This window comes from Nicotiana tabacum, chromosome 8 (genome assembly GCF_000715075.1).
Source record: "Nicotiana tabacum cultivar K326 chromosome 8, ASM71507v2, whole genome shotgun sequence".
In the NCBI taxonomy this organism is placed as follows: Eukaryota; Viridiplantae; Streptophyta; class Magnoliopsida; order Solanales; family Solanaceae; genus Nicotiana; species Nicotiana tabacum.
The window spans coordinates 137,446,765-137,470,948 of record NC_134087.1 but is presented as its reverse complement, the minus strand read 5'-3'; the positions used below and the strand labels follow the sequence as shown (position 1 = coordinate 137,470,948).

At 35.7% G+C, this 24,184-nt stretch overlaps 1 long non-coding RNA gene across 1 annotated transcript; it reads left to right on the top strand.

The window, feature by feature from the left end:
* The first annotated feature begins 13,526 nt into the window (after nt 1-13,526).
* LOC107783394 (uncharacterized) lies at nt 13,527-23,675 on the top strand. The gene is made up of 3 exons (XR_001647448.2): nt 13,527-13,683; nt 13,797-13,902; nt 23,413-23,675. It is a non-coding gene; the product is annotated as an uncharacterized LOC107783394 (long non-coding RNA).
* Nucleotides 23,676-24,184: the final 509 nt, after the last annotated feature.

Sequence of the window (24,184 nt, the reverse complement as noted above, 5' to 3'; positions counted from 1 at the left end):
CGGGTTCTGATGTGCGGGTCCGGGTTGGGCTTTTTGGCTGATTTTGGGCTTTTGATTAAAGATTCGACCTTTTCGATTGGGATTTGTTCCTTTAGCATTGTTTGATGTATTTGAGTTATTTTTGATTAGTTTCGAGCTGTTCGGAGGTCGAAGCGCGCGTGATGGCATTCTTGGAGCATCGCTTGGCTTGCTCGATGTCGGAATTGGCTTGTTTAAGATAAGTAACTCTTTTAAACTTAGTGTTGAGGGTATAAAACCCCAAGTTACGCGTTATGTGATTGATATTAAGGTGACGCACATGCTAGGTGATGGGCGTGTGGGCGTTAACCCTGTGAATTGTGACTCTGTTGTCTCTAGGGCACTGTTTAGTGGCCCACTTTGTTGATAATTGTGTTTTTCACTATGTGATAAAGTAATTGAGTTGTACATCATGCTAGATATCATGTTTAAGCTTTATGCTGATATTGTTAGGACCCATAGTGGTCGATTCTTGCTGTCATCTCATTGAATTTATTGATATTTCGTACTCAGTCACATCCATGCATTCATATCATATCTCAGTCTCAGTTGTTACTTATTGATACATCATATCATTGTTCCGGGTCAGTTTTCATGACATTGTGAGCCGTGGGTGAGACTGGAGAGATTGATGACTGAGTGCGGCCGAGAGCCTGATTATGAGTGACAGTTATGGGATCGGGTTGCACGCCGCAGCAGATTATTGATTATGCCTTCATTGGTTTGTTATAGCGCTTGGGCTGAAGGAGCCCCTCCGGAGTCTACACACCCCTAGTGAGCGCAGTTCATTATATTCAGGGATGGATCTTCCCTTGGTATGGAGATGGATCTTCTCCATGAGGTTGGATTGGCCTGTTTCTCGATACTGGGTGACTTATAGTCAGTGATGTATATATTCCGGGATGGATCTTCTCTAGGATGTATGGGCCATATACAGTACTGAGTGGTTGATTATGATGAGTGGAAGGTGTGATACTATGAGGATGAGTACTCTAAGAGTGTGAGTACATGATTCATCTCTGAAGTACATGGCATGGTCATGCATATATGGCATACATGCATAGGACGCATTTTCCTCATGTTGTAGGGTCCCACGCCATTCATGACTTTTTACATACATTGATATGTGGTTATAGAGAGGTATTTCACACTTGTTATTTGAAAAAGGAAATGAAACATGTTTACCTATTGTGGAAAGGATTTTCAGGAAAAAGTTACAGTTTTCAAAACTTACTCATATTTTTAACGATTTCGGTAGAGGATTTAGGCTTTCATTGGTATACTTGAAAAGTGGAACTATTTTCGGAAAACTATGAAAAAGGCTAAGCACTTTATTTCTGAGCTATTTCTTTATTTATTAGTTGTACACTGTATGAAATACTGTTGGTTATGTGTGTTGGACCCGACATATGTTCCAACTCGTCACTACTTTCAACCTAAGGTTCGGTTTGTTACTTTTTGAGTACATGGGGTCGGTTGTACTCATATTACACTTCCTGCACATTGCGTGCAGATCCCGGATGTCGATGTTGTTTTCGATGGTTGCTGGATTAGAAGGCATACCTACGTTCCTACTGTATGCTGCCTCTTGTTCACGGTAGCCTAGATTATAAAATTCTGTTTATGTACTTTTCAAACAGAAGATGTATTTTCTTCATAACAGCTTTGTAAACTCTATTCATAGAAGCTCATGATTTGTACTACCAGTCCTTGGGAAATGTGTAAGATTTAGATAATTCTATTGTTTAATTATTTCATTAAGTTAAATGTAAATGTATAATTGTTAATTGGCTGGGTTAGGTGCCATCTTGAGTGGTGGATTTTGGGTCGTGACAAAGAGTTATCTGGATAGGAAGATTCGTGATGTGTGTTTTCATGGATGGTGAGAAGGTTCTTCTTAAAGTTTCACCGATGAAGGGCATGGTGAGATTTGGAAAGAAGGGAACGTTGAGCCCTATATATATTAGCCCATATAAAGTTATGGAGATTGTTGGTAAGGTGGCCTACAAGCTTGCTTTTCCATCTAGCTTATCGGAAGTTCATCCGGTGTTCCATATCCATGCTTCAGAAGTACCATAAAGATCAGTCACATATGTTGGATTTGATATAATGCAATTGGATGAGAATCTAGCTTATGAAGAAGAGTGAGTGCCCATTTTGGATAGGTAGGTTCGAAAGTTGAGATCGAAAGATATTGCATAAGTGAAGGTTCAGTAGAGAGGTCAATCAATCGAGGAAGTATTTTAGGAGACCGAGCATGATATGTGGAGAAGATATCCTAATCTTTTTAGCATTCTAGGTATGATTTTAAACTCGTTCGAGGATGAATGTTTGTTTATGAAATGGAAAATGTGATGACCTGACCGGTCATCTTGTATATTTGAGCCCTATTTCCCTATTTGATACTTTCCATATGCTTGATTGTTGTTTTGGGACTTGCAAGGATGATTGGTTTGATTTTGAGGAGGTTTGGGAGTAAATTGAAACACTTAGTTCCGTTTTGGATAGTTTATGTTGCTAGAGTTGACCGAGGTTTGAATTTTGCATAGATGGTCCCAGATAAGTGATTTGATGGATCCAAAAGGTTCATATGATGATTTTGGACTTAGGCATATATTTGGATTTGGATTTGAGGTTCCTAGAAGGTTTTGACTATAATTATCAAAATTCGAATGTACAGAGAGTTTATAGGTTTGATCGGGAGTTGACTTTGATATTATCGAGCTCCAACTATAGTTACCGTGCTTGGAATAGGTTTATTTACTAGATTGAAAATTGTATGAAAAGTTTGGCTGTGATTCGAGGTGGTTATGTAAGAATCAGACGCTCGGTTTGAAATTTAGAAGCTTATAAACTTAAGAGAAGTTCAACGTGTGGTTCAACCTTTGATTCATAAATATGATGATCTCATGATGTGTTTGGGAGCTTTGGATAGGTACTGGTAGTAAGTATGGACTTGTTGGTATGATTAGATGGGATCCTAGGTGGCTGGGGTGAGTTTCAGATCACCTGGAGCATGTTTGGTATTGCAGATTTTGCCGATGTCTAGTGTGCGGGTTAACTAGGAGCCGATTATTTTTTTTCTTTGAGTTCGCGGATCGAGGGTTGCATTTGTGATGTATTGTGGTCAGTAGTCTTCGCATTCACACTTTGGGGGTCACGTTCGCGGAGCGTGTAAGGCAGGATGGAGGTTAGCCTTTGCATTCGTAGGATGGAGCTCGCCTTCACATAGGTCTGGGGTGCCTGTCTTCGCGTTCGCTAGGTATCCACCACGTTCGTGAAAGAGGTTTTATGGCAGAGACATATTTGTGTTTCGCGAACGCGAGACTTGGGTGCGTCCGCAGGCTGTGCCTTGGCGGCCTGTTTTAAGTCATAATTTTGGGATTTCTCATATTTTGAACACTAGACTTCGAGAACTGGAGATTTTGAAAAGCAATTTCACTACCACATGGAGGTATGAAATTTTCACTTGAACTTGGCTTTATAACTTATTTTTCTATGGAATTTTACACTTTAACCATAGGAATTTGAAAAGATTTGGGGGGTTTTGCCTATAATTTTGAAGAGCATAATTGGGGATTTGGGAGTCGATATGTACTCGATTTTAGAATATAATAACATATTTAGAATCGCGAGGTTATGGATAGTCTGGATCTTTCCCTTGACTCCGGTTTTGACCATGTGGGCCCATATTAACTTTTGTTGACTTTTGGGGATTTGATTTAAGATTGAGGGTGTGTTTGTTACTTTGGTATGAAGAAAAATATTTTTTAATTTTTCCATGTTTGGTTGGCTTAAATGTTTTGGAAAATATTTTCCTCATGAACTCATTTTCCTCCAATTGGAGGAAAATATTTTTCCTATCAAGAGAAGGAAAAATAATTTCCAAAACTCCTTCTCAACTTTCCTCACCCTATTCCCCATCCCCACCAACCCCCAACAACCCACCCCACCCTCACCTACCGACCCACCCCCTCCACCCCAACCTCACCCTAAATAAAAATAGTATTAATAGTACTTTCTTTTCATATTATAGATAGATGTTCTTTTTTCATTTCAACAAATGGTTTTTATTCATGATATAAAAATGTATTTTTTTCATTTTAAGAAAAAAAATACTTTCTTTTCATGTAGAAAAAGTATTTTCTTTTATTTCAACAAAAAAAGTATTTTTCTTTTCATGATGTAAAAAAGTATTTTTTTTTCATTTCAACAAAATGAGTATTTTTTTTCAACCAAAAAAAGAGTATTTCCTTTTTAGTTATGGAACATAAATTTCAATGTTATATTTGCATAAAAAAAGTAAAGTAACACATTAGTTCCTTTGGGTTTGTGTGAATTTTTAGAATAATAATTAAATTCTTGAAGAAAATAGAGACCTGAAAACGTTGGCTATTTGGAGGGGGGAGCAAGGAAACATAGGGACTTGGGAGGAGGGGGGAGGGTGAGTAGAGTAGCATAAAAAAAGTATTTTCTACTCTCTAACCAAACATTAGAAAATATTTTTCGGAAAAAATTTTCCACTCACCAACCAAACAAGGGAAAATAAGTGATAAAATCACTCATTTTCCATCATACCAAACACACCCTAAAACCTTATTGTTTGGAATTGATTCATATGGCTTTGTTTGACGTTATTGAGTTGTATTTTGATTAGATTCGACTCGTTTGGAGGTTAATTTGAAAGGGAAAGCTATTTTAGAGGGTTGAAGATTACCAGTTGGAGGTAAGTCTCTTGTCTATCCTTGTAAGAGGGAACTTTCCCTATAAATAATTTGTTTGCTACTTGTTGCTCGATTTAGGAGTCATGTATATGCAAGGTGACAAACATATATGTGTAGCTAGGTTATAACCATATCAGATAAATGTTTGACTTATCATTATGCCTTATTTGGACTATATGAACTTCCTATTCATGTTTCGTTGATTCTATGACTACGTGGTGACTTGTAATTGTGACTTAGAAGCATGTTTAATGTTATGACTTATGAAGTGGGCATAAATGATTGTTTTGTCATATTAAGATTCTTTGTCGAGCCGTAGACATACACTTGCCTTATTAATTCATAATTTGGTGGTTAAATGACGTATTTCATTCATGATAACTATTAGGACAAGACTTTTAAATGATGAAATTGTGATAACTATTAGGACAAGACTTTTAAATGATGAAATTGTTTATTGAATTGTCGAGATGTTGAATTATATGATTAGTCATAGCCATCTTTTAGCCTTATGTGCTTTTATCTACAATTTATTATTATGATTCGATGTCTTCAATTACGTTGTCTCATACATATATCTATTAGTTTGAGGGTTGAATATTATGAAAAGATTAAAATTATGGCACCATGGATATTAGCGAATATTAGTTACTAATGATGTTCTGTGGATCGAGTTGCACGCCGCAATAATATTATGTGTAGATTGGGCAACACGCCGCCAAGAAAATATTTATGGATCGGGTTTCACGCCATAATGTTATTATTACTATTAATGAATCGGGTTGCACGATGCAACAACGGTTGAATTTGGTACTATCCCCCTGGAGTTAGGTGTTTACCCATGTTACTTTGGGTCCTGCGAACGCATGATACTTAGATTGGTATTGATTTGAACACTTTGTCAACGTCGGGTATATGGATTTGTGTAGTGAGAACTTCTATGGGATTGTGAGTGTGAATAGGTAGCTTAGAATCATGCATTGGATCTTGTTTCTTTTACCTGACTTCTATTTGACTCATCGTGTTTCTGAAATATTTGAGATATCTGATATTATATGCTATCACTTATTTGAAAAGCATGTTTATTTACCAGCTTTACTGTGCTTCTACTGATAGATGTGATTGATACTATCATGCTTTATCCCGTATGATGTTATGCCTCTTGTGATTATTGAGTTGTTAGTAGGTTCAACTATTGACCTCTCGCTACTACTTTTTTGAGGCTAGACTTGATACTTATTGAGTATCGTATTTCGTACTGATACTACACTTCTGCATATTTTGTGCAGGTTCTGAGACTGGTTTTGGTGGAATTCATCCAATAGAGTATGAGTTCTTTCGGAGACTTCATGGTGAGCTGCTTACTTGATCTGATTTGCAGCACATAGAGTCTCTCTTCCCAACTCTTTATATTTGTCTTTGTATCTTTATTATATCCAGACAAACCTTATACTCAATTGAGATCTTGTACTCTTATTAAATGCTTGTGACTAGTTGTGACACCCCGATTTTAGGAGAGTTTCAAATGTGATTTATTGAGAAAATAAATGAACTCTTATACACCTCCCAAGGACTGGTAGTACAAATCATGAGCTTCTAAGATTATAAATTACAAAGCTGATGTGAAATAAAAATACATCATCTATTTGAAATATACATAAACAGATTAACAATTCTAAAGCTACGAAGAACAAGAGGTAGTTGTGACTGGATCGCAGGTACATCTTCAATATCAGCTCTCGCCATGCACAGCATTATCAGCATCCAAAATCTGCACGCAAGGTGCAAAAGTGTAGTATGAGTAAAACCGATCCCATGTACTCAATAAATAACAAATCTAACCTTAGGTCGAAAGTAGTGACAAACTTGTACAACAGTCAGGGTCCAACACCAACAGTCAGGAAACATCTCATGATAAAATAAGTGAAACAATGCAAGTAATAACTCAAAATATGATACTTCACTCGTTCATAATTCCCAGAATATAAGTATGCTTTTTTTTTCAAGTATAATAGTAAAAACCCAAGTCTTTCACTGAAATCACCAAAATATGAGTGGATTTAAAACAATGATATTTTCCAAAAACTTTCATCATCAAATAAGAGATTTCATTATCAGATGGCATGAGAAAATAAATACTTTTTTATGCCTACATGTCAAGTATGCATGTCAATGCAATGCATCACATTGGTGAACTCATGTACTCACACTCTCAGAGTACTCAATCTCACTATCTTGCCTTTCTACTCATCACGCTCAATGTTCAGCACACTCAGTCACTCAGTACTGTACAGGGTAAATCCAGCCCAAACATAAATAAATCCTCACACTCAGTCACTCAGTACTGTATCGGCAAATCCAGTCCAGGGAAGATCCATCCCAAATATAAATAATAGGTGACATTTAGTCACTCAGTACTGTATAGGGCAAATCCAGCCTAAATATAAATGTTTAGGTCAAATCCATCCTAGGAAAGATCCAGCCCAAATATAAATAGCAACTGCGCTCACTGTGGGTGTGCAGACTTCGGAAGCGCAGATCCAGCCCAAGCGCTATAATAAGCCAAATCCAGGCATAAATCAATAAAATATGTTGTGGCGTGCAACCCAATCCCATAAATATCAGTCACAATCAGGCCCTCAGTCTCACTCAGTCATCAATCTCTCTAGTCTCTCGGGCTCACAATGTCATGAATATCAGCCCAACATGATGATATGATGTATCTATAAATGGTAATAGAGACCGACAAAATAATATGCAAATGATGAATGTGACTAAGTACATAATTGTAAATATTTAACAGCAACACGACCTCTGTGGGTCCCAATAATACCGGCATAGCAAATACATGGAAAAAGCACAAGTCATTTGACTACGCAGCTCCACGAAATCAATTGAGTTATAATTTCTACGGTGCACGCCCACACGCCCATCTCCTAGCTGTGCGTCCTCCAAACAAATCACATGACACGTATAATCAGGATTCATACCTTTAGCTCCAAGTTTAGAAGTGTTACTTACCTCGAACAAGCGAATCCAATGTCGAGCAAGTTAAACAATACTCCAGAAATTCTATTATGTGCGTATTAACATCCGAACGCCTTCCTATCTCCTCAATTCCAAGCCAAACGATCCGAAACTATTCAAACAACGTGCAAATTAATCAAAATACACTCAAATGCGTACAATTTAAAAATTTATAAAAATTCCCAACTCCGCTCGAAAATTTAACCAAAAGTCAATAGTGGGGCCCACGTATCGTAATCCGACAAAAATTATAAAATCTGAATTCTCATTCAACTATGAGTCCAACCATACCAAAATTACTCAAATTCGACCACAACTCGAACTTCAAATCCTCAATTAAAGTCTATAAATTTTTTACAATTTCCCCAAATTTACAATCACTAATTAAATGATAAAAATAACAATGGATTCGTGGTATATAGCCAATACCGAGTTAGAATTACTTACCCCGATGGATATCTTGAAAAACCCATGAAAAATCGCCACAAGCCGAACTCTCTATATCCAAAAATGAAAAATGAGATGAAACCCTCGTTTATATGGTACCACATCTGATCTCCTAGAGTGCTGACTGCACATTTTTTTATATGGTCCGCACTTCCAAGTTTCGCGGCCACGATCCAAATTGTGTGGCCGCACTTTAGCAGCATTTGCACTACCATGCTTTAGTAAATTGATTATAACTTTCTGTATAAATATCCAAATGATGAATGGTTTAACTTTTTGGAACTAGACTCAAAGAGCTACAAATTTCATTTTTTGGATCATCTCCAAATTCTTTATATATTAAAAGATATAAGCTTCCGAAATCAGACCGTCAAACCTGCAGATTTCCCTTGCTGTGGTACGTACATTTTCACTGCGGTGCGCACAGCCTCAGCACTCCAAAATGTGCCCTCCGCACTTCAACCGCTCTAGAACCTCATCAAAGTACCGAAATGTCCAAACTTGTTCAAAACTCACCCGAGATCACGGGTATTCCATCCAAATGTACCAACAAGTCCTAAAACACGAATTTACAAATATTCAAAACCTTCAATTTTCAACTTTCGTCAACTAGCGCTTAAACCTTCTAAGAATATTCAAATGAAATTCCAGGCATACGCGTATAAGAATGTTTCTTCTTCATCTTCAGCTGCCTTAAATTAGTTGGATACCTTGGCTCTTGCTGCTTGAACCCATTTGCTTTTCATTTTCCAAATTCTTTCTCTTGAAATGTATTCAATCCACATGCTCTCACTGTCTGTACATTTATCCAACGAATCATGACATGCACCTACCAAGTGTCCACGTGGGTTCATACGGTAATTGCTAACCAATTGAGCCCTAACGAACTAAACAGTTCGAGTAAGCATCAGTTTAGCTAGCTAATTGATTAACTCTTTCATTTCAATTTAGATGAACCTATTTTTTTAATTCGTTTTAAAAAGAATGACTTTTTTTTTAAATTTAAATTATTATTTTACCCTTAATAAAATATTTTATAACGACATCATTATCTATGAATTATTTTAGACTATACCTTTCAAAAGTATTCAATTCTTTTTTAAATTTCATGTCTAATCAAATAGAATCACTTAAACCGAAAGGAAGAAAGTAACAAATACGACTGCAAGAATTTAAGAGTACCACAATATTTTTAAGTGTTTGAGTGAAATATTTTCTCAAAACTGTGTCAAGTGATGTTCCATTTAGAAAGTTGTGTCCCCAAAAAGAAGGGTCAATAAGCAAAGTAAAGGCATTCAAATTCGATTAGCCCAAATCCCAATATCTGTATCAATACTATAGTCTGGGAAGATTTCAAAGAAAAATTCTATAGCAATTACTTGCAAAACAAATTCTTTACACAGATGGTCGATCTGATATACTCTTTGTTTTTTCTAGTCGTTATATATAAATTATACACATATTATATATAAATTATACATATATACTATATATTTATTAGTTATTTTTATTTTAAGTGATTGGATTATGGGTGTTTATTGGGCGGGCTGGGACGAGCTGAACGGGGAAAACCCTAGCCCGTTCGGTTAGCGGGCGGGTTGGTTAACGGGCTGGGATAACGGGTTCATAGTGGGTTGGGAAAATCCGATTTTTAGGGCCCGTACGGGTTCGGGTGGGGCGGGCTCCAGTTATTTTTTTTTTAAATTAAATTTTATTTTTCTTATTCAATGTTATTGATAGTTAAGTATTTGCAAACTTTTAAGGGTTAGAATTAAACTTTGAAGTTTAAAGTTTAAAGTTTTAAATTTGAAATTTGTATTTTAAAATTCTAAAATTGAAATTAGAAAGTAAGTGGCTACAAAAAATTATTTAATAAGAGTATAAAACCAATACGCAATATAAGGAACAAACTCCGAAGGCTTTCATTTTTATTTTTAATACTTCAAATTAATTTGCAAGTTCTTTTTTGATTTTTTTATTTTTGAACTTGCAAATTAAAAGTTTACTATAATTATAAAAAATAAGAAATAGTACATCACATGCTTTGCATCATTTTTGTAAGTTCTTCCATGTCAACATGAGGTTCTTGATTTTCGGTATTGGTTGAATCGGAACCATAAACCATTATATCTCCAATGTCTTGGTCCTCCTCTTTATCTACCTCGTCACCCCCTTGATTTCGCCGTTCTAATCTTATCTAATCTCTGAAGCACACTAGAATTTTCAAAGCGTTGCTGCCCAATGAATGACGGGTATTTCCTAGCTGCTGCCTTGCTTGGCTAAATGCGCTCTCTGATGCGACTGTTGAAATCGACACATTTAGCACGTCTCGAGCCATGGCCGAAAGAATAGGAAATTAATTTGAGTTGCTCCTCCACCAACCTAGCGGTAGAAAATCCTTTGTGAGGGGCTATGGTGACTTTTGCAAGTAGAATTGTAGTTCATCAATATTCCTGCTACTGGTTTGTTGATGCTCTCTTAGTGCAGACCAAATCCGATAATCTTGAACGCAATCATCATCATCCATAGTTGTTTCAGATGTTGAAGGATTAGTTGAAGGAATATTTGCATCTACAACCGAAGAAGCATCAACAATGTTAGCATAATAATTATATAAAGTTTGTAAATGTGTGTGTAGCTCATAAATACAAGTGTCAATATCAAGAGTTTTAGTTGGGCCAATATCCATATAAGTATATAAAGCTCTAATTAATTGGCAACACTTTATCATTTTGACAGTAGGGTTTAAAATAACACCAATTAGGTAAATATAGGGAATTGGGTAGAAATACTTTTTAAAATTATCTAGCATAGATTCAACAACAGTAGCATATCCTTCTTTCTGCTTCAAATTATGTAGTAAAAGAGAAATTTCAGCAATATGAACTAAACCATTTGAAATGGTAGGATAATAAGCTCCAGAAAACTCAAGTGTAGCCACATAAAATTTTTGTAAAAATTGTACAACATCATGAATAACTTCCCAAGTTTTAGATGTTAACAAACGGTTAGGATCAGTACAATGAGAATTAACAACTTTAGTTATAGGCATTCTATATTTATAACAACATCTTAAGAACAAATAAGTATAATTCTACCTAGTAACTATTTCTTCAGGCATGAGTCTTGATTTTAGTCTATAGTGTACACATTTTTCCTTAAATGCATTTAATCTAGAACTTCTATTATTTCCTTGAATTACACCAACAGCTCTCCTAACTAAAGTAATTTCATTTCTAAATAATTCAAGACCACTCTTCACAATCAAGTTATAAACATGACATGCACATCTAATATGAAATATTTCAGGAAGTGGTGGGTGTAGATGCAATTTTAATATTGTAATAGCAGCATTGTTGTTAGAAGCATTATCAAATGACATATACAAAACTTTTTCTGCAAGATTATAAAATATAGCAACTTTATGTATAGTATTGCTTATAAATGCACCAGTATGACTTTGATCTTCATCGTATTTAAAAGCAATAATACATTTTTGCATATAAAAATTATCATCTATCCCATGACATGTAACAGTCAAATAATCATTTCCATTCACAGCACGACCAATATCAGAAGTAAGAGAAACTTTAGAAGGAAGACTTGCGAACAAATAACGAATATATGCCTAATATTGTCCAAAAATCCTAAAAATATCAGCTCTACAAGTACTTCTAGGAATACCTTTAAACATAGGGTTATAAATTCTTTGAATATAAGTAACAAGATACGGTGAAGAAGCAAAACTAAAAGGTAAACAACTTAAAACAATCATTTTAGCTAATTCCTCCCGATCTTTCTTAATATCGTATTTCCCAAATAACTCCCCAGTACTCGGGTTAAGTCTTTGTTGCCCAGATGACTCATCTACTCCCCAATCAAGAGGGTGTTTCTCTTCCATATGCCTACGAAGTTGACCCGTTCTCCCTCCTTTACCGGGCTCATGTTTATAATGTTCACTACAAATTTTACATTTTACATAATTTTTTTGATCTTCTAGTCTTTCAAAAAATTTCCAACACTTACTTCTTAATCGTCGATTCTTCTTAATTGGGAGAAGAGGCCTACTTGTTGCACCCCTAACATTTTGAGTTTGACTAGCATTACCAGGTGTAGGTTGTGATGTTTCAAGATTATCGGGTGATTGAATATCATCTAACAAAGCATCAAAATCATCATCTACACCATAATTTTCTTGCATTTGCTCATAATCTACATTTAAATTTTCAGGCAAACTTTCAGAAATATGTGTAAAGCTACTAGAAGAACCAACACCACCTCTTATTTTTTTTGAAGTTTTCTTACTACCACCTCTACTAGCGCACGCTTTTTTGGCCGCTCTAAGTAAATTCATTATATAAATTAAACTATTAAAGTAAGAAATTAAAGTAAGAAATTAAATTAAGAAATTAAATTAAGAAACTAAATTAAGAAACTAAATTAAGAAACTAAATTAATAATTCTAAATAATAAAATAAGTGTACACCAAATAATAGAAAGAGATGGAACGAGTGAATCAGGATTCCTTATGCAGCACTAATTTTGAATTTTTGATATCAAAATTCAAACTTCAATTGATAGACCGAAACTTGATAGTTGATAATACTTGAATACTTGATACCACACTTCACTTGAATAATTGATATTTGATAATAATAATTTTGTAATGGCTAAACTAAATAATTGATGAAACTTGAAATAATAAATAATTGAGAATTTGAGAATTTAAGAACTATAATATCAAGAGAGAATTGAGACTTGAGAGAGAATCAGAGTAGTAAGAGAGTGAATTGTGAGAAAAAATGAAGAAGAAGGGGGGCTATTTATAGATTTTAAAAGGTTAAAAAAGTAATTTTGCAATTATTAGGGGTGAGATGACTATATTTTTAATGGGGGCCGAAATTGGCCATTTTTGCAAAATCTGGCCGTTCCCCAACGGTTATTTCTCAATTTGACCGTTGGGAACGGTCCAATTAAATTAAAAAAAAAAAATTCCAACGGTAACCGGGCTGCTAACGGCTGCAGCCCGTGTTCAACCCGTTAAGAAATATCGGGTTACGGGATTAGGTGCACCGTTAAGCTAAACGTGAACGTCCACAACCCGCTCCCCTAAACAACCTGTCCCAACCCGTCCAATAGTGAACAGTAGCGGGCTGAATCGAGCTGAAGCGGGCTGAAAACGGGTCAGCCCGGCCCGATTAACAGGCTTAGGTTGGATAAGTCATTATTTAGATTACTAATTTTTCTAAACCGAAAATCATATGGGCCCTTAAGAAGTAGTCAAATAGTGAAGTGAAACTGGGCTAACTGGTTAAATTGGCCCATAACAGAGGAACCCTTGGACAAAATTTACCATATTTCCTTGTGCAAATTTCATCCTCAAAGTTAAGCTGTAGCAGAACCCTTTACAGAGCGAGCCATGCCAGGTCCCATCATCGAAGAAGTTGAGGTCGAGAAGAAGCTTCAGGTACTTTCATTTATCTTCTCGAGTCTTTGTCCCCCAAAAGTTTTGAGTGGCATAATAGATTAGTTGCTCCATTTTAATGGTAACGTTATCTTTGTTGACATTGTGGGCCACAGGATGAGGAGTTCATAGTGGAAGATGTGAAAGAGGAAGACGACAACGATGATGATGATGATGCGGTTGTTTCGGACGACGATGATGACAAGGAAGAGGATGCCCAAGGTCTTGTTTCTCTACTCTTGTTTTTTGCCTCTGTATTCGTGTTTGAATTTTCTTATATTGTTTTCAAATTTTTCGCATTTCCAGTCCCTAATGAGCGGTCACGGTTGCAGTAGGTTGATCGATAGCATAAAAATTACTCGTAATATGATGAATCGTCTAAACTTGGGAATTAAATAGAGGATTCCATATAGTTTGTGTTTGAGGCTATATTGATTGATTACTTGAGGTGCTGATTCTGATTTGGTCCGTCACTGCTACCTCTAGTTTGTGAAGTTGCTATTGCGACTTCAGAATCCTTTTGTAGATCACATAGGATTTCATGCACAGAGTTTTGGATTGGCTAAGTTCTTTTGGTACTTAATTAGTAACTGAACCGTTTGGGGCTAATCTAACTTCTGCAGTTTATTTTGGTTTCTGTTCTAATAGTTCAAATGCATATTATGACATTGTTCGTATATCTACTTCATTGCTAAATGATTTTCCAGTTCTAAGTTATCTTGGGGGTTCAAAGTTAAACGTGTTCAGTGTGTCCTATTGTGTACTGTCTAACTGTGGCTCTTCCTAGTCTATAACGACGACGGCAACTGACGGCAGCGTAATAGGGTTTAACTAGCTCTCTCTTTAGAGACCCTCACACTATGAACTAAGGAATATCATAAATCTATGAAGATGATGAACAGTAAACTTATAAAGAAATGAACAGTAAGGTGTGAATAAGACTTATAGCATGATTGAGATAACCAGATTTCGACTAACCTTAAATATAGTATCCTTCTTTTCATTATATAAGATATATAAATAAAGAAAGATGGATGTTGTTAAAACGTCTACGAACAATAAATAGGAAAATAACTTTTGCTAAACATAACCTTAGGGTCTGCGAAACCCTTACTTCTTATAATAATATATGAAGACAGCCTTTGTTAAACATAATAAAAGAAATCAATTACTATTGATATAATCTTAAAAATTTTAAAGAACAAAAGAGGATATATCTCTGTAATCTAGGAACGTTAAAAACTTGTATTAGCTGGTATACACCTCATTATTAATGAATAAATCCGAGAAAAATATTTTAAAAAATGTCAATATATCTTCGGCAATAACAAATATTGCCAAAATTGAGAATGATCTACAAAATTGGAGTATTCCAAAAGAATCCTTCAGCACAATATATCACATTGGTAAGTTTGATTTTATAAAAAAATATAATATCAAAACTTGCGAATCAGCAATTGCTATTAATAACTCTATTGAAACTATCAAGTTATTAGCGGCACAGGATATTCAACAATATAAGAAAAAATATAATTTTCTTCATATTGGACTAGTACAAGTCGCTGTCAAACCTTTATACAGACTAGGTTTAGACACATCTCTGTCTCTTGTTAAGAGATGATAGACTATTAAACTTTGATGACTCATTGTTAGGAGTTTTTCAGAGTAACCTAGCCCAAGGCCTGGTTTACTTTAACTGTTATCCTAACTATTCAGTTGACATTAATGACAAGAATATTTTGGATACATTAACTCTTAATATAAAAACAAAAAATATGAACAGCAAAGTTAATACAAGAGAAATAGCTGTAATATACAGAGTTTATTACAGACTAATGAAAACAACTTTAGCCCCGAAAGCTAAGATTGAAAGTAATAAGGGAGTTACTATGCTCATGGAAGCAAACCAAGAACATTGTAATACCTTCGTCCCTAGAATGATTCGATGGGATGAAATATTATCAAAAGACGAATAGCGTTTTGAAGCCATAACTCAACCAAAATATGAACCTGAAAGTTCATTCATCGAACAAGTCATTCAATACCCAACAGGGGCCATAGACTTAAACTTCTTAAGATCTAGCTCAGTAAGCGAAGCTTCTTCCAGTAGAAGAATGTCCTTCAGTAGACCTTCTTTTCTCACACCCCCTGAGGGAAATAGCAATAAAAGTACAATAAAAGCGACGGAGAATTAATAGAGGAACTCGATAGAAAACTACAAGGAGTAGATTTTAATAAAACTATTCCTAAAGTAATCTATCAAAAAGGTCCTTTTAGAGCCACTCCTAGAAGTCCAACCACAAAAACAGTTGATCATGATCAACTCGGGGTTATTAAAGCCGAAAATAACTTTAAAATAGACTGGAAAAGTCTAGATGCTAAATGGGAACATCCTGATAATACTATCAAAAGAAAATGGTACGTTGAAACGTATTCATTAAATCAAAGGTTATCTTTTAAAGATAAATGGATCAAAGACTTAAAAAGAATCAAGTGTAATATTGAATTCTTTAAATGGTTTGAATTAACAGGACAAATTCCAAATCAGAAGGAATCTTTACAAATGATAATCAACAAATGGTATACCAAAAACAAAGGTATTATAGAAACCACTACTCCACCATTAGAAGAAATCCTAATACCGGTTCAGGGTCAAGTAATAACTGCTTCCCCGTTCAAAAGGGAAAGCGTTCACCTTGATAGCGAACCAACTAATAAAGATTGAAACAAAATAATTGCTCAAAACAATTATACCAACAATCTATTACATGTAGTATCTAATCAATTAAAAGATTCTAACAAGATAGAAATCCCCGCTAAATCTATAGTACCTACAACTAATGAAACACATCCCATAATTAAAATCCCTGAATTTTCCAAAGAAAAATTCCCTCAATAAAGAACAATTTGATTTTTCAGATAGTCTTCTAGAAAAAATAGAAGAACAACTTAAAACAAAAATGATAATCTCAAAGCCAAGCACATCTTTAAAACAAGCTAGTGCTAGTACCGATAAGGCTATAGAATTACACAATTTACAAAATAAATTAGTCTCATTAGAAAATGAATATAAAATTCTAAAATATAAAGGTGATTTCCCTAACAATGAAATTAAGTTAAAAACTATAGAAAAGGCCTCCAAAGAAATTGCAGATCTTATAAATAAAATAAAACCTTTAGTAACCTTAAAGGCTTTCTCTACCATTAAAACAAGTGATTCAGAGATCAACAGAATCACCAATGATCCAAGACATTCTAATAAAAAAATTACTACAGACGAGCGTCATTCCCAGATGTTCAATTCGAGGAAGATATATATCTAACTAGCTCCAGTCACGATGGAACTGGAATCACAGAATGGAATATAGACGGATTGGCTGAAAGCCAAATTTACAAAAAAAACTCCACGAAATAGGTATTGCAGTAACTACCTATAAAATAAAAAATGCGCCGGATAAACACGCACCAACATTGATAGTGTTAGGATTTACTGGCGTATTAAAAAATTGGTGGGATAATTATCTCTCAGAAGAAAATAGGAATCAAATCCTAAGTGCCACTACGATAGTGACCATAGTAAAAACCGAAAATAATGCACAAGTAGCGGAACAAGAATCCAGAGAAGATGCTACCGCAACTTTAATTTACTGTATTGCTAAACACATTATTGGGGAACCAAAACTTTTCCAAGATAGAAGCTTAGAACTCCTCAATAATCTTAATTGCCCAAAACTAACAAACTTTAGATGGTATAAAGATATGTTTATCGAAAAGGTAATGATTAGAGAAGATTGCGGTAATTCTTTCTGGAAAGAAAGATTTATCAGTGGAGTACCTAGGTTGTTTGCCGGAAAGGTAAGAACGAAGATTAAGGACCGATTTAATGGTCAAATCTCGTATGATAATCTTACATATGAGGATTAAATAAGTTTCATTAATGTTACAGGTCTGGACTTATGTACAGATCTAAAACTTAAAAGTCTTACTAAAAAGGACAGATTACAATCCAAAACTGAGCTTGACAGTTTCTGCCAAGATTTTGGATATAAAACTATTTCCGCCCCATCTAAAAGTGTCTCTAAAAAATACAAATCTTCTGATAAACCGTCTAAAAGACACCATAAACGAAAAGAGAAAAAGGAGGAAAGACCCCTAAAAAGAGAAGATTTAAAAGGCGTTCTAAAAGTGAACAAGGTGATAAGTGTTGGTCTTGTGGAAGAACAGGACATAGAGCCAGTGACTGTAAAGTGACTGTTAAGTCACTAAAAAGAAAAGGGGAAAAAGATAATCTTCTCGAATTAGACAAAAGCACAAAGAAAAAGTTTTACACTATTTTGGAAGAAAATGAAAATAGTTCTTCATCATCTTCTAACGAAAGTTATTCCGATAGTGATAATGAATTAATTAATGTAGCATATAGCTCAGATAGTAGCAGCTCCGAAGATAATATCCGTAACTTTAGTGGAGCAATATGCGTATGCGAACAAAATTCCCTCAAAGTTATTACAAATGACTCGAAAGAAGTTTTATTCTACATTATTAATCATATAAATGATGAAGAGGTTAAGAGAAAATACTTAACCTCTTCATATACGTTGTACCTAAGATCTAAACACGTAGCAAATAGATAAATGAGTCATAATCCCTCAAGTCAAGGTTAACCACGACACTTACCTCGCTCCAAAGATAAAACTCAAAGATCAACCACAGGTTTGCCTTTCAAACAAGCCTCTGAACCAATAGAATCTAGCAAATTACCAACCAAACGATTCAAATTAAGCCTTAGGAACTACCCACGATTGTAAAGAATTCAATTTAGGTCATTATTGAAAAAGTCAACAAAAGTCAACTCCCTGGCTCGCTTGGTCCAAACCCGAATTTCGGACCAAAACCCGATTACTCATTCACCTCCGAGCCCGGTTATGTAATTTATTTTGGAATCCGACTTCAATTTGAGGTCTAAATTCTCATTTTATAAAAATCCCTATTTCTACCCAAACCTCCAATTTTTACCATAAAAACACAAGATTTTTGGTTGAAATCTTTGGAAATATAGTGAAAGATTGAAAGAAACTAGTTTAAAATCACTTACCAATGATTTGGGGAAGAAGAGTCCTTTGAAAAATCGCCTCTAGGGTTCTAAAGTTTGAAAATTTGAGAGAATGAACAAAAATACCGTCTAACTCCCATTTTGATCAGTTGCAGATGTCGCATTTGTGCGCAAATGCGAACCCCGCAAATGCGAAAAATCAGTTGCAAATGCGAAGATCATCACATCTATGCTTTCATCGCAAATGCGAACTGTCCTGATCGCAAATGCGACTCGTTGATCGCAAATACGAAGAATCTACCCCTAGTCCCCATCGCAAAATCGAACACCTGGTCGCAATTGCGCAACTGGGTCTCTTCGCAAATGCAAAGATTATGGTCGCAAATGTAAAACTGACAGGTTTGCTGCCATATCGCAAATGCAAGGTCTGAGACCTGCACCAGAAACTGAACACCAGCTGAGTTTTTTTAAGTCCAAACCACTCTGTAGCCTATTCGAAACTCACCCGAGTCCTCGGGGCTCCAAACCAAATATGCACAAAAGTCTAAAAACCTCATACGAACTTGCTCGCACGATCAAATTGCCAAAATAACACCTAGAACTAAGATTGAATATCAAATCAAATGAAATTTTCAAGAAAACTTTGAAACATCTATTTTCACTACCGGACGTCCAAATCACGTCAAACCAATTCCATTTATCACAAAATTGGACAAACAAGTCATAAATATAGTATTGGACCTATACCGGGTTTCGAAACTAAAATACGAACCCAATATCCAAAAAGTCAAATATTGGTCAAACATTTCATAGTAATTAAGCTTTTAACTTTCAAATTTCAACGAAGTGCGATAACTTGGGCTAAGGATTTTCGAATTTAATTTCGGGCATATGCCAAGTCCCAAATCACGATACGGACCCACCGGGACCGTCAAATCATGAATCTCTGTCCGTTTGCTCAAAATATTAACCGAAGTCAACTCAAATGGATTTTAAGGCAAACATTTTATATTTTCTCAGTTTTTAACATAAAAGCTTTTTGGAAACATATCTGTGCATACAAATCAAGGAGGGCTAAAATGAGGTTTAAGGCTTCAAAATGTAGAATTAGGTTCTAAAACGTAAGATGACATCACACTTCCTCCTTCACAGTGGAATGATTTATGATCATAACTATAGCAGGAAAAAGACATCTCAAACTCTGGGTAGAAGGAGCATTTTGACAAAGGATCTGTGCATAGAAGAAGATCTGCATAGATTTATTTTTTGCTAAAAAATAAATCGTATTTTTGAATGTAAAAATTAGGTAATTAAAAAATAATGGGTCTATTTTTAGTTTATTGCTAATATGTGTTGCTGGCCTAGTTAATTGTTCACAAATAAAGGGAAGAAAAACATAAATAGAGCATATACTTTTATCAATTCAAAATAGCCACCGAAAATAACTGGACAATTAAATCTTATCCCAACCTAGTAAAGTGACTAAGATAATGCTTCTTAACGGCCCTACACATTATGCATCTAATACTGCATAATTGACACAAGTGAAAGGAGCTTTAGCTATGTAGATTTAGGTTTTAGATTCGTTTACGGCTAAAAAAAACAGATTTTATAATATAAAAATTAGGTAATTAAAAAAATGGGGCTACTTTAGTCAATTGTTAATGTGGGCTGCTACTCTAGTTAATTCTTCACGAGTAAAGGAAAAAACATAATAGGCCAGTCATGTATCTTTTTAAACACTGACTGACCATACATTTTTACCAAACCACAATAACCACCGAAAATAGTCGGACAATTGAATTTATCCTAATCTAGTAAAATGACTAAGATAATGCTTCTTGTAGGCCCGACATAACAGACATAATCATCTTTCAGCTAAGGATATCATTGAGTTAGTAAAAAAGTAATTAAAGACCAAAAAATCATTTTTGCTATCTTAAGAACAAGACAACCCAAAATGAAAATTAATAAATAAGCACCAATAAACCAAATAGATGCAAGGGCCTTGACTTGATTCGTTCTTCTATATGTAAAAGGTGTCTTTAAGAACAACTCTGTAACGATCCGGCCGGTCATTTTGAGTATATTAGCCCCGATCCTTTATTTATTGCTTCCTCTATTTTATTTTGTGATTACATGACTTGCCGGGGTATTTGGTATTGATTTCGGGGAGTTTCGTAGTGAAACGAGACACATAGTCCCTAAGTTGGAAGTTTAAGTCGTAGGAGTTTATCGTAGTTTGACTTATGTGAAGACGACCACGAAATGAAGTTTTGACTGTTACAATAGCTCCGTATGATAATTTTGGTCTTAGGAACATGTCTGAACGTTGATTTGGAGGTCCGTAGATCGTTTCGGCGTGAATTGGCGAAGGCTGGAAAGTTGGAGGATTTTGGAAAGTTTGACCAAGAGTTGACTTTCTTGATATCAGAGTCAGATCTTGATTTCGAAAGTTGGAATAGGTCTGTAATGCCAATTATGACTTGTGTGCAAAATTTGAGGTAAACCGGACTTGATTTGATAGGGTTCGACATCGAATGTAGAAGTTAAAGTTCTTAGGCTTGAATCAATGCACAATTCATGATTCAAGTGTTGTTTGATGTGATCTTAGGCCTCGAGCAGGTCCGTTATGTGTTTTGGAACTAGTTGGTATGTTCGAACGGAGCCCCAAGGGTCTCGGGTGATAATCAGATGGAAATCATATCATTTTTGGACTTAATGATTTGCTGAAATATTGGGCTGGTTCTGGTGTCTTCGCATCTGCGGAAGGATTGGCCGCAGGTGCTAGCTCGCAAATGCAAGCCACTGTTCGTAGAAGTGGATTTTGTCTAGCCCAGCTGGGATCATAGTTGCGATCATTTGTCCACAGAAACGAACTCGCGGATGCGGAGGCTACCTTCGCAGAAGCGGAACTTGGGGAAGCAGCCTTGGGCTTGACCGTAGATGCAGTCGTTTCTCCGCAAAAGCGGGCTCGTAGATGCGAGCTCTTATCCACAGAAGCAGAACTCCCTGATGCTAGTTGGGACGCGCACCTGCAATGGTTTTTCCATAGGTGCGGAGCCGCAGAAGCGACACCAGGGCCGCAGATGCGGTTTAACAGGGGCAGAAAAGAGGGATTTCGAAGGTTAGTCTTCATATTTCATTTTGAGATTTTGGGAGATCGGTTTGAGGTGAAATTTTGAAGGTTGTTCAAAGGAATTGTTGGGGTAAGGATTCTTGACTCATTTTTGATTAATTCCCATGAGTCTACTGTTAATTACATCTTTTAATTATCATTTTGGAGTTTAAAATTGGGAGAAAATGGAAGAAACTTCTTTGGCTGAGTTTTGGAAATTTGAGCGAGATTTTGGTATCGAATTTGTATAATTTTTGTATGGTTGGACTCAATATTGAATAGGGGTTCGGATTTTAAAATTTTGGTTGGGTTCCGAGACGCGGGCCCGAATTGAATTTTTAGGACGATTGTTTTAATTCTTTGCTAAGATCATAATTTCATTATTTAAATTAGTTTCCTATAGGTATATTTATAGTATGTAGTTGTTTTGCCTAGATTCGAGCCGTTCGGAGTTGGAAAATCGAGTGAAAGGCCTTCTAACTGATTGACTTAGCGTGGATTGAGGTAAGTGACTTGTCTAACCTTGTGTGGGGGAAGTTCCCCTAAGGATTTGGTACTGTTGTGATAATTTGTGATATGTGAAGGCCGTATACGTAAGGTGACGAGTGCATACACGGGCTAAATATTGAAATTCCAGTTTTAGCTATGTAGTTCCTTTTTATGCCTTAATTGAGTTACTTTAACATGTTATAGTCACTATGTTAAGTCTAATTTCACATGTCTACTACATGTTTAGTTGAATTACTTGCTTTCTTAATTCCATATTAATTATTTAACTGTGGGGTTCTTACTTGAAATTGCTATCCTTAAAATATCTTGTTGTTGAGTTTGGTGTTGAGTTACAAAGGTCGTGGTTTCTATTGAGGCAAGGCGTAAGTTGTGTAATATCATTTTATTTAGTTGTTATATCTTGGCATTCGTGTTATTGTTGAGGTGATTGTTTAGTTGTTTGCATGAGGTTTCTGTCGTGCTATTGTTATTGTTTGCACGAGATTTCTGCCATGCCATTGTTATTATCGATACGCATACGGTGGTATAAGATCTGGGTGTTAAAATGCATACGGTGAGATAAGGTGGGTTTGATACGTCTGGCTATTAGGGGAACTACTAGAAGCTATACGGTGTGATAAGGTGGGCTAAAATGCATGGTGCTATTTCGGAAAAAATAATTTTCAAAACTAAATTTAAAGGCCCCCTCGGTGATATAAGGAAAGACTGTGAGTTAATTTTATGATTTGGGACTATGAGGCAGTACCTCAGGAGTGCCCCTATTGATCTCTCTCTATTTGTTGTATTTGTTCGGTTGTTGTTTCCTTAACATGTAAAATCCTTATTTTCCTTTCGTGTTGTATTAACTGCCTTGATTCCATGTTGCTAACTTTTCGTAAATTCTTTATTGCTCTCACTTCCTTTGTCATTATAATTATGTCTTATATCTTATTTTCTTTTATCTCCAGTAGGCCTTTGACCTGACCTCGTCACTAGTCTACCGAGATTAAGCCTGAAACTTATTGGGTACCATTGTACTGTACTCATACTATGCTTCTACACATGTTTTGTGCAGATCCAAATACATCTTATAAGACCCGGTATTAGCACACTGAGTTGCTTTGTTTGGAGACTTCAAGGTACACCTGCCTGCGTTCGCAAGCCTAGGAGTCCCCTTCTACACTGTTCTTCCTTATTTCCTTACATTTTTATAGACAGTGATGTATAGGATTGTTCGATACTGTATCTAGAACTTATGACTTATATCTCACTAGGTTTTGGGATTTGTATGTATTGAGTTTTGGTAGATTTTATTCATGAAATTGTTGGGATTTTTAAGTTTTAAGCTTTTATTGAATGTTTTCGCATATTATTAGGCTTACCTAGCCTTAGAGACTAGATGCCGTCATGACATTCTACAGAGGAAATATGGGGTCGTGACAAGTTGGTATCATAGCTCTAGATTCATGACTTGTGAGACTTACGTGAACCTAGTGCTCTGATACCATGTTGTCACGACCCAAAATCCACTAAGGATCGTGATGGCGCCCAACACCGTTGTCAGGCATCTGTGCTTAAGATAGCGGGACTTGAGGGGTGTATTCAAGGGTTGGAGGTGGAACTGTCCGCGTTAAATGAGTAAGTGGCTTCTTCGAAAATGGAGGACTTACGACGACGGTCGTAGCCTTCTACATCTCATGCTTGGGTTGATCTTGTCGTGCCTCGACATTTGTATGGGCCTAACATTTTGTTTTGCAGAAAATGAGGCACGAGGTCCCCAGATTCGGTATGGTATCCAACATCCACCCAAGGTTGCTAAGCTGGTGGGAATATCTTCATTCTAGTTA